Genomic DNA, 8,426 nt, shown 5'->3' on the forward strand with positions numbered 1-8,426 from the left:
AGCAAGCAAGTCCTGATATATGAAAATATGTTTACAAATGTTACATGTGACCGTGTCATGCAATCCTTACATAAAATTGACAATATGAAAATGAACATTTTGTGTATGGCAAGTAATAATCGTATTAATAAATGTGAAGCTTTCGTGACCTCCTGTTAAAGGTACGGTAGATTGGATTATTAAATTTATTTGTGACCTTTATCCTTGTAATTTGAATATTAAACTCAAAGGTCAATGTCAAAATTTAATCTTACTCCTCTTGAATAAAGTTGATCTATTTCTCGAATTTCATTTGTTTAATACAAAATTGTAAGGATATTCTTTATCATAAATATAACACGACAGAATTGTCCAACAACATGAGTGAGACAGTCCAAAAAGATAATTGGAAAATAATTGAAATATTTCCGTCTCCTAATGGATTAATGTTAAAATGTCTCATCGGCTTATCAAATGATGGGGGTCGTATTCTTGAAATGAAATGTCCCTTTCTTAATGCACGTTTTTAGGAAGTCGCTGTTTCTTTCTTTCTTGTGAATCGTAATGAGATAGAAAAAGATGGAAAATAATTTGTAGAAAAACATAATGTAGGGTTGTAACGGCGGGATTCGTGTCAACTCACAGGTAGATCAATAAAATGGCTGTTTCATTAACTTCATGTCTGACGGCACTTATAAAGACATTAAATATCCCAAGTTGGGAGAGTCCATTTGGTCTGCTACATTTTTCGGTCACTTTTTCTTAACGCTTCCATTTTGTTTACGTTATCTTTTACACATCTAAACGTTTCATTTATCGGTGGCCTAGTGGGTAAAGGGCCAACCTCAAGTATGAGGGCGCAGGTTCGATCCCAGGTCAGGCAAGTACCAATGCAACTTTTCTAAGTTTGTATGTACTTTCTAAGTATATCTTAGACACCAATGACTGTGTTTCGGATGGCACGTTAAACTGTAGGTCCCGGCTGTCATTGAACATCCTTGGCAGTCGTTACGGGTAGTCAGAAGCCAGTAAGTCTGACACCAGTCTAACCAAGGGGTATCGGGTTGCCCGGGTAACTGGGTTGAGGAGGTCAGATAGGCAGTCGCTTCTTGTAAAGCACTGGTACTCAGCTGAATCCGGTTAGACTGGAAGCCGACCCCAACATAGTTGGGAAAAAGGCTCGGAGGATGATGATCTTTTACACATCTAACAACAGAAAGCTTGTACTAGAAGCCACATCAAATAACTTCTGATCATTGATATCTTGGCGGTATTCACTAAGATTTAATGCGAAGGTGTATAATGAAATAACCACCCAGATTACTATGGAAGTTTCAATAGCAGGAAAGGGGAAAAGTAATGACATACATAACTAATGGTTACACTTAATGATCATCGGGAACCATCGAGCAGGCAATTCAAATCGTTATCAAAGAATTACTGAGTCTAGATTAGATACAAAGAGAATGTAGTACTCCGAATACATTCTCTAATGAGACACTACTACGATATAAAGCTCCGTTAAGTAATGGGACTGAACTGCAGTACAATAAATATGATCAAACAAAACGTGCAATAGAGGAAGCAGTACGTTGCATAGATAAACGGCTTGGTGCGCACCCATAAACATAGGAAGCCAGCAGTCGTTCTCGAAGTACGAAATTGACTCGAGTGTTCGCGTGTTCGAACCACGTTACCTAGTAATTGGCATGCCGCGGTAACGCTACTCTGTCACTACTGAGGGCATGGCCTGAGGATGGTAGAGCGGTGAAGCGGCCATGTTCATTGTCAGATTACATCGAACTGAAGCTCTGAAACGCACGTGTGTGAGCTACTGATTAATCAGGATTGATGAAGCAGAAGTTCAATGAGGATAGGAAACTTTATTATTGTATTCAAAGAACCAATTAATGACAGCAAAATAACATGAATAAGAAATTAGAACACGATTATTTACGAGCTGCCCTCGCGAAGCCGAAAATCAAAATCCGTCGATCCGCTTTCAACACGGCATTGGCCTTGTCGCTTACTTTAAAGCTCTACTCTAAGCCTTGAACCATTGTCTTTGTTTTCAGACAATAAACCGGCTTTGTTGCTGAAGAGGAATCTTCTGACGACGTCGAGAGTCGATGCTGACATTTTCTAGAATGATGAATGGTAAAGACGTCGAGTGTACTCGTGTGTTATAAGTCTTTTGTTTTTGAGTGTTTAAGTTCATAAAGGTCAGAGGTTGTCAATTTCAGAACGAATTTTGATTTGTAACTGGAATTGTTTTATGGAATAAATTCGTTTAATTTAGTTAAACAGTTCTATTTACGAAAATATCGAGTTCATTTGAAATGTGCGTCTTTTAGATTCATTGAAATGTCGTGGTTGTTAATTTTTTTACCATTTTCCGAATCCTTACATCACTGTACCGCTTCGCTTCATTACTTGAATTCTAGGAAATCTATTATTTCAAGCACTTGCTCTGGTTTCATACGCACATTGTTCCTCTTGGGGTCGATTTACGCTCTTTGGCAAATATCATCCTAATTGTGTTTGCTATTTTACTGACAAACCATAACAGCTTTTAGTTTAATAGATTTGTTCGTGAATTCATAAATTGATTTTCGCTATTAATTAAATAATAGTTATAATAATATTAGCATAATTTCGAACCAATATAATTTAAAATGTTATTTCGAATTTTAATCTAATTTAGGCTGAATATTATTTAAATTACCATAATAAGCGTACAATGTAAATGATTGCCCACGTCAATTCCTCTTATTTCAAATGTCACGGAAAATCAAAGTTCGAGTCATCTTCTATTTTGGCAGTAAATTGAGAAACCGGTAAATAATGAGATCCTTAAAAATTATATCGTAAAAACTACAAACATTAAATTATTGAGATAACATCTTTTCTAAGAAACATATAAGATTTCACATACTTAATAGGTATTACATAAATTTTAGACGACTGGAAATGACTGCAAAATTAATATTTGAACTATTTAAGTTAATAGATGCTGGAATGTTTGGATATAAAATGATACGTTTTAATTACAACGTTCCAGGAAAACCGATAATTTATGAATATCTCTATATTATCTAGATGGAGAGACATAGCTCCTTTATACATACCTGTTAATATATTAACTTAAAGATATTACCTTCAAAAATCTCAAAGCCAACTTAGTACAAAAACCTTGAAGACCTAAATAAAATTGCGTTTCTTTTACCAAAGCTTTGTACTATTTACATAATCTTGAACTCAATCACTTGATTTTCAAAGCTGATAAGAATTAGTGCTTACAAAATAAAAAGCTACTTGTGGTCTCGATCTGATAACTAAAAACAAAAGGCGTAAGTGGTTGAAAATACCTTTGAGTACGTAATAAGATCTCATTAGGCTTCGATACTGATTTATTGCCTTCAAACTAAGACTTTTTTAACAATACCTTTTTGCAGAATTGAGATATCAGCCAACTGAATACCAAATTAGCAAGATATCTTTTTCAAAGACATTGTTAATTGACAGTTATCTACTGATTTTTAAAATCCAGTGTAAAATGAAGTTATTCTTAAACCAAAAATGTCGAACTTCTTATTATACCATTTCAATGTACTCAGAGTCAAAATTAATGTGAGTAGAAAACCACAAAAATTATACAAATTACTCAAACATTAACAAAAACATTAGCCATTAAAAGTAGCTAACAAGTTATAAACGTCCCAACATTTCATCTAAAACCAAAAAATCGTATTAAAACCTAATTATTCACTCTCTGTGTTGCCACAACCAAATGATTTACCAAAAAAGTACACAAACTTTATGTGTCTTCGGGGACGGTCTCTGGTGTCCATTACACGATATCCTGCTTGATTTATTAATGTGGATATCTTACCGCGAATAAGTATATAAAGCTGTGAGGTCCAGTAATGAAATGTGGGAGAGCTTGCTGGCAAAGATGGTCATATAAGACTTTATGGCACGGACAAAGAATGTTGAGGTGTCTGTAATTAATTGATTTATGGGAACCACCATAACTGGTTTGCGCTATGGTTGCTGTGTTGTATGAAGAATGTTTTGTCACAAAATATACTGTCTGGATTGAGATAGATGGTAAACTTAAAACCATTTAGTCATACTCAACTGTACCTACCTATGTTCACTTTAAATAAACTTTACATCAGTTATTTTTAAGTCTAAGAAAGTTAGCAATTCAAAAGCATAGTCAAATTCGATAAAGATGGAAATGTTTTTAAGGTACATTTAAGAAGTGTCGCGTTTAAAAAACTTACTCCACCTGTGACTACATTCATTAAACTATTAAAAGCGACTCGAAAATCCATTTCACAAATCATGTCACACTACGAAATCCTCAGACGAGAAAATCGAAACAACATATGTTGCCAACACAAACTTATTCGTATAATTTAGTTAGCACTCAATTTCTAAATAATAACACGCCTCGGATTATTGTGAGGTTGGGCCTAATACGGCATATGTTTAACGCCTGTGTCACCTACTAATACGACTTTGATAAATAGGTCGCGGCATAATTGGCTACCTAGAATAGAAAGCTTACTACGGAATTTAGAAGGATTACTCTTGGTTCTCGAAGTGTATTTTTGCGGAGAATACTTTGATACTTTTTGGAACTGCTATTAGAACGAACTTTGGAACATTCAAAATACTGCGTAGTGTGAAAGAGTAGGCCATTTGGTACTTATAGTTTAGGTATTTGAAAAAAAAGGCTAAATACATGACAGTGTTGAAATGAGGTGTGGGCAAACATTTTTTACTTTTTTTGCGGCTTAGTTCAAATATACTTATTTTCGGTTGTAATTTCTTCAATGTATATGTCACCGTAAGATTACAAACATCGTTAGATTACAATCTATCTCGAGAGATTGTAAACTGTCGAATTATTGTAAACCGTAACACCTGATTGCAATTTAACGCATTATTTTTCGCTATATTATAATCTATCGATGAGAAATTGTCAAATTGTCAACTGTCCGAAAGCTCTCCCTGATTGGTCAGTCTTTTTGTAAGATCGAGAGCGATGTAGAGCGGTCAAATTGTCAACTGGCGTAGAACGGAATGCATCTTGCGCGCTGATTGGTAGAACGTCAAAAAAGACAATGTTCTTTGCAACTCCCGGTGTCACAGCTCTTTGACGTGCAAAAATAAGTGACGGTTTAATTTTTTATAAAATCAAAAATTGTACTTAATTTTTAAGACTCAAATTACACACAATTAAAAATTGTATTAAAAATTGAAGTTAGTGACGAAAACGAATCGCTGCAAAACCGACTCCACGTAGTCTTGTCTGCCCTACCCCTAGAGTGCAATTCAAAACCGCGTAGGCGCGGTGGGGCGAGGCGGCCTGCGAGCTGAGGCGCAGGTAGTTTCAGCGCTCGCCGCCGCGGCTGAGGCTGGCCGGCTCTGCCGGCCAGCAAGCCGAAGCTGCGGTGGTGAGCGTGAAAACCATCTGCGACGATAAGCTCGCATGGGACCGCCGGAGCCCCGCAGCGCCGGAGCCGTGACAGAAGTTATGCTTGCTGTATGTTGCATGCTTACTTCCATGCTGGGTCAATTAATATGGGATGTGTTATATTTTAAACAAAAAACTCAGTAGGTACGAGTTAAAAAATTAGAAGGTAAATAAATATTTTTATGATGTCATTTAATAGTATTTAAGAAGTTTACTGTTAGAATGCATGCTACAAATTTAGATGCAAAAAAATAACCATCATGCTGAGTTGTATTTAGAGTGGAAGATAACTCGTGGCTAAGATAGTATTATTTAGATGCTCGACGCTTTATTAATTGTGGCTGACTTAGTAATTTAGAAGGCAACATACATTTTTGGGGGCGAATAATGATATTAAAAAGAAGCCTGTTTAATTAGCACCCCTATTATTTTATTTTTAAATATTAGTTTGTATTTGAAGACAAAATACCTAACTGTATTTTTATAAGAGTTATTTTTATATAAATTTAATACTTGAAGAATTTTTGAAGAGCATTTATTTTATTTAACTGACACCTCTATTTCATTCCTAACTCTACGGGAACTCCATGGGAACAGAACGGCTGGTCGTGATTGGTCGATCTTACAAAAAGACTGACCAATCAGAGAGAGCTTTCGGACAGTTGACAATTTGACAATTTCTCATCGATAGATTATAATATAGCGAAAAATAATGCGTTAAATTGCAATCAGATGTTACGGTTCACAATAATTCGACAGTTTACAATCTCTCGAGATAGATTGTAATCTAACGATGTTTGTAATCTTACGGTAACATATATAATTCAAGTGAGGTGACTTTCAAGTGAGTTTAACAGACCACACATTCTTAGTAGAGGCACAACTATAATGTGGTTATTCACGCCTATAGCATATGCTTAATGTAAGAGTTTGAATTGATTGACACCGCGTCTGGTTTCAAGTCTTAAGTACCAACACATGTTTGTTTATTGCGCTATGAGTAATAGGTACATTACAGCTAATAAAATTTAATAAGCACTCGTACAGATTGATCTGGACTATATTGTAGTTGTTTGATGGCTTTATTGTTGCGAAATTGAAATATTTTAAGAACTTAATTAATTGGGGAAGTTTGTACCTACTGTCTTTTGTGAGGATTTATTTTAGGTGATTTTCTTGAGTTAATATGTATACTTACATAAAATATTAAGTGGCTGGTAATATCAGAACGAAAATAATGTGAGTAAACCCTAATTGTACGGTATTTGTCACTTCAATACATAAAACTTTCCAATAAGTATGCGTATCTATTAGGATTCTGTTTATAAGCAAGTAGCAAGTACCTGCTTTGCTTGTTTAGCTCATTTTTTTGGAACAAAAAGGAACTTTATTCGAAAAAATCAGAACGCTTGCCTCTTCACCCAATCCTAACTATGGTGACCCAGGGTTAAATAATACGATTCAGTCAAATATGAGGATGCGGGTTCAAAAACAAGAAACTAAAACCAACAAGATGTTTTCTTAGATCATGACTGTATTATTTTTTGTCTTAGTTGACATTACTTACAGAGAAGAAAAAAAATATGATGTCCGGTAAAACAGATAAGGTGAAAGTATGATCAGAATACAGTGGGGTATGATGCATTCGGCGAAAACTGTATCAACTAGGTATCTACCATCGCTAGCTTCCCGCATCCATGGCAACGGAAATCATTACACCAAGAGAGAGAGATGTAACATAAAATGCTTTAACACTTTTAAGGCTACAATAAAGATACCTTTCTAAAGTTTTATTGTAATGAATTCTCAATACTGTGTAGCTACTGTATACCGGTAGTTCACACTTAATACGACAGGTGGCGCTGACGGCTATATAAGGCAGTTCTTGGGATCAGCGGCTGGATTTCCTATGGATGGTTTTTCTTAGGCTTGAGCTTCAATGAGATATTATGGGAACGACATTATAACGGATTAGGGGACATAAGGAGTGAATGGATAAGGAAAAAATATGATAGGGTAGGACTTGATATTGAACTTGTGTTAAGTAATTCTGGGGGATGAGCAACTCAGGATAAAAACCATTTAAATTAAAATAATAAACGCTATGAAATGTTGCTTAGAAGTCAAAACTAACTAAGTAAACTATGTGTAAAGCAAACAATAGAAGCATTTACGTATGAAACGCACGATTAATATCAGAAAAGCATCAACACGCATCAAAAACGTCAAACAAAATCACTCATTCACACTAATCTAATCACACAGTCGACTTCCGTGGTACATTCCCACACTGTACTGTACTGTAGTACATTAAGCAAAAGTCGAATACAATAGGTAGAAACCCATACACAGTGGGTGGTCGAACGTTGCACCTCACACAACGGTCCACTCATCATATCATAACCAACCTCTTTATCCCGGACGTAATGCCAATGAACACAGTGCTAATTTTACAACATAACATACTGTTGTTCCACTTATCTATAAAGAACTCCACTAAAATAAACCCAGCCTTGTTACCTTTAAAAATAACTGTGAGGATATCATTAGCCGTCGTATTATGCAATGCTCTATTTCGGGAATATGTTCAGGATCCGGTATGGTCTAGTGGCTAGGATACCTGGCTCTCACCCAGGAGGCTCGGGTTCGATTCCCGGTACCGGAAGATGCTTTTTATCGTTTTTGTCTCGTGTTTTGCCCTGAATGGTTCATTGCAATTGCTGGCGCGATAAAAACGCGCATTTTATACGCATGGAAAGATACTACTAACTAGACTCTAACTATTGGTATCGCTCATCTTTCTAAGCGGTAAAGCAAGAAAAATAGGAACAAGAACCAACCACTGATTATGGAGATAAAAAGTGTGAATTTGAAAAGGTTTTTGCCATTGCTTTCTTGGGAATAATTTCTCTTTGTTTACGTCTATTGTTGTAAGCGTTGCGTATACAGTGGTACGGAA

At 35.7% G+C, this 8,426-nt stretch overlaps 1 non-coding gene across 1 annotated transcript; it reads left to right on the forward strand.

Moving 5' to 3' along the window:
* The first annotated feature begins 8,060 nt into the window (after positions 1-8,060).
* On the forward strand, positions 8,061-8,132 carry Trnae-cuc. Its single transcript has one exon. It is a non-coding gene; the product is annotated as a tRNA-Glu (tRNA).
* Positions 8,133-8,426: the final 294 nt, after the last annotated feature.

Source organism: Helicoverpa zea, chromosome 10 (genome assembly GCF_022581195.2).
Source record: "Helicoverpa zea isolate HzStark_Cry1AcR chromosome 10, ilHelZeax1.1, whole genome shotgun sequence".
Lineage (NCBI taxonomy): Eukaryota > Metazoa > Arthropoda > Insecta > Lepidoptera > Noctuidae > Helicoverpa > Helicoverpa zea.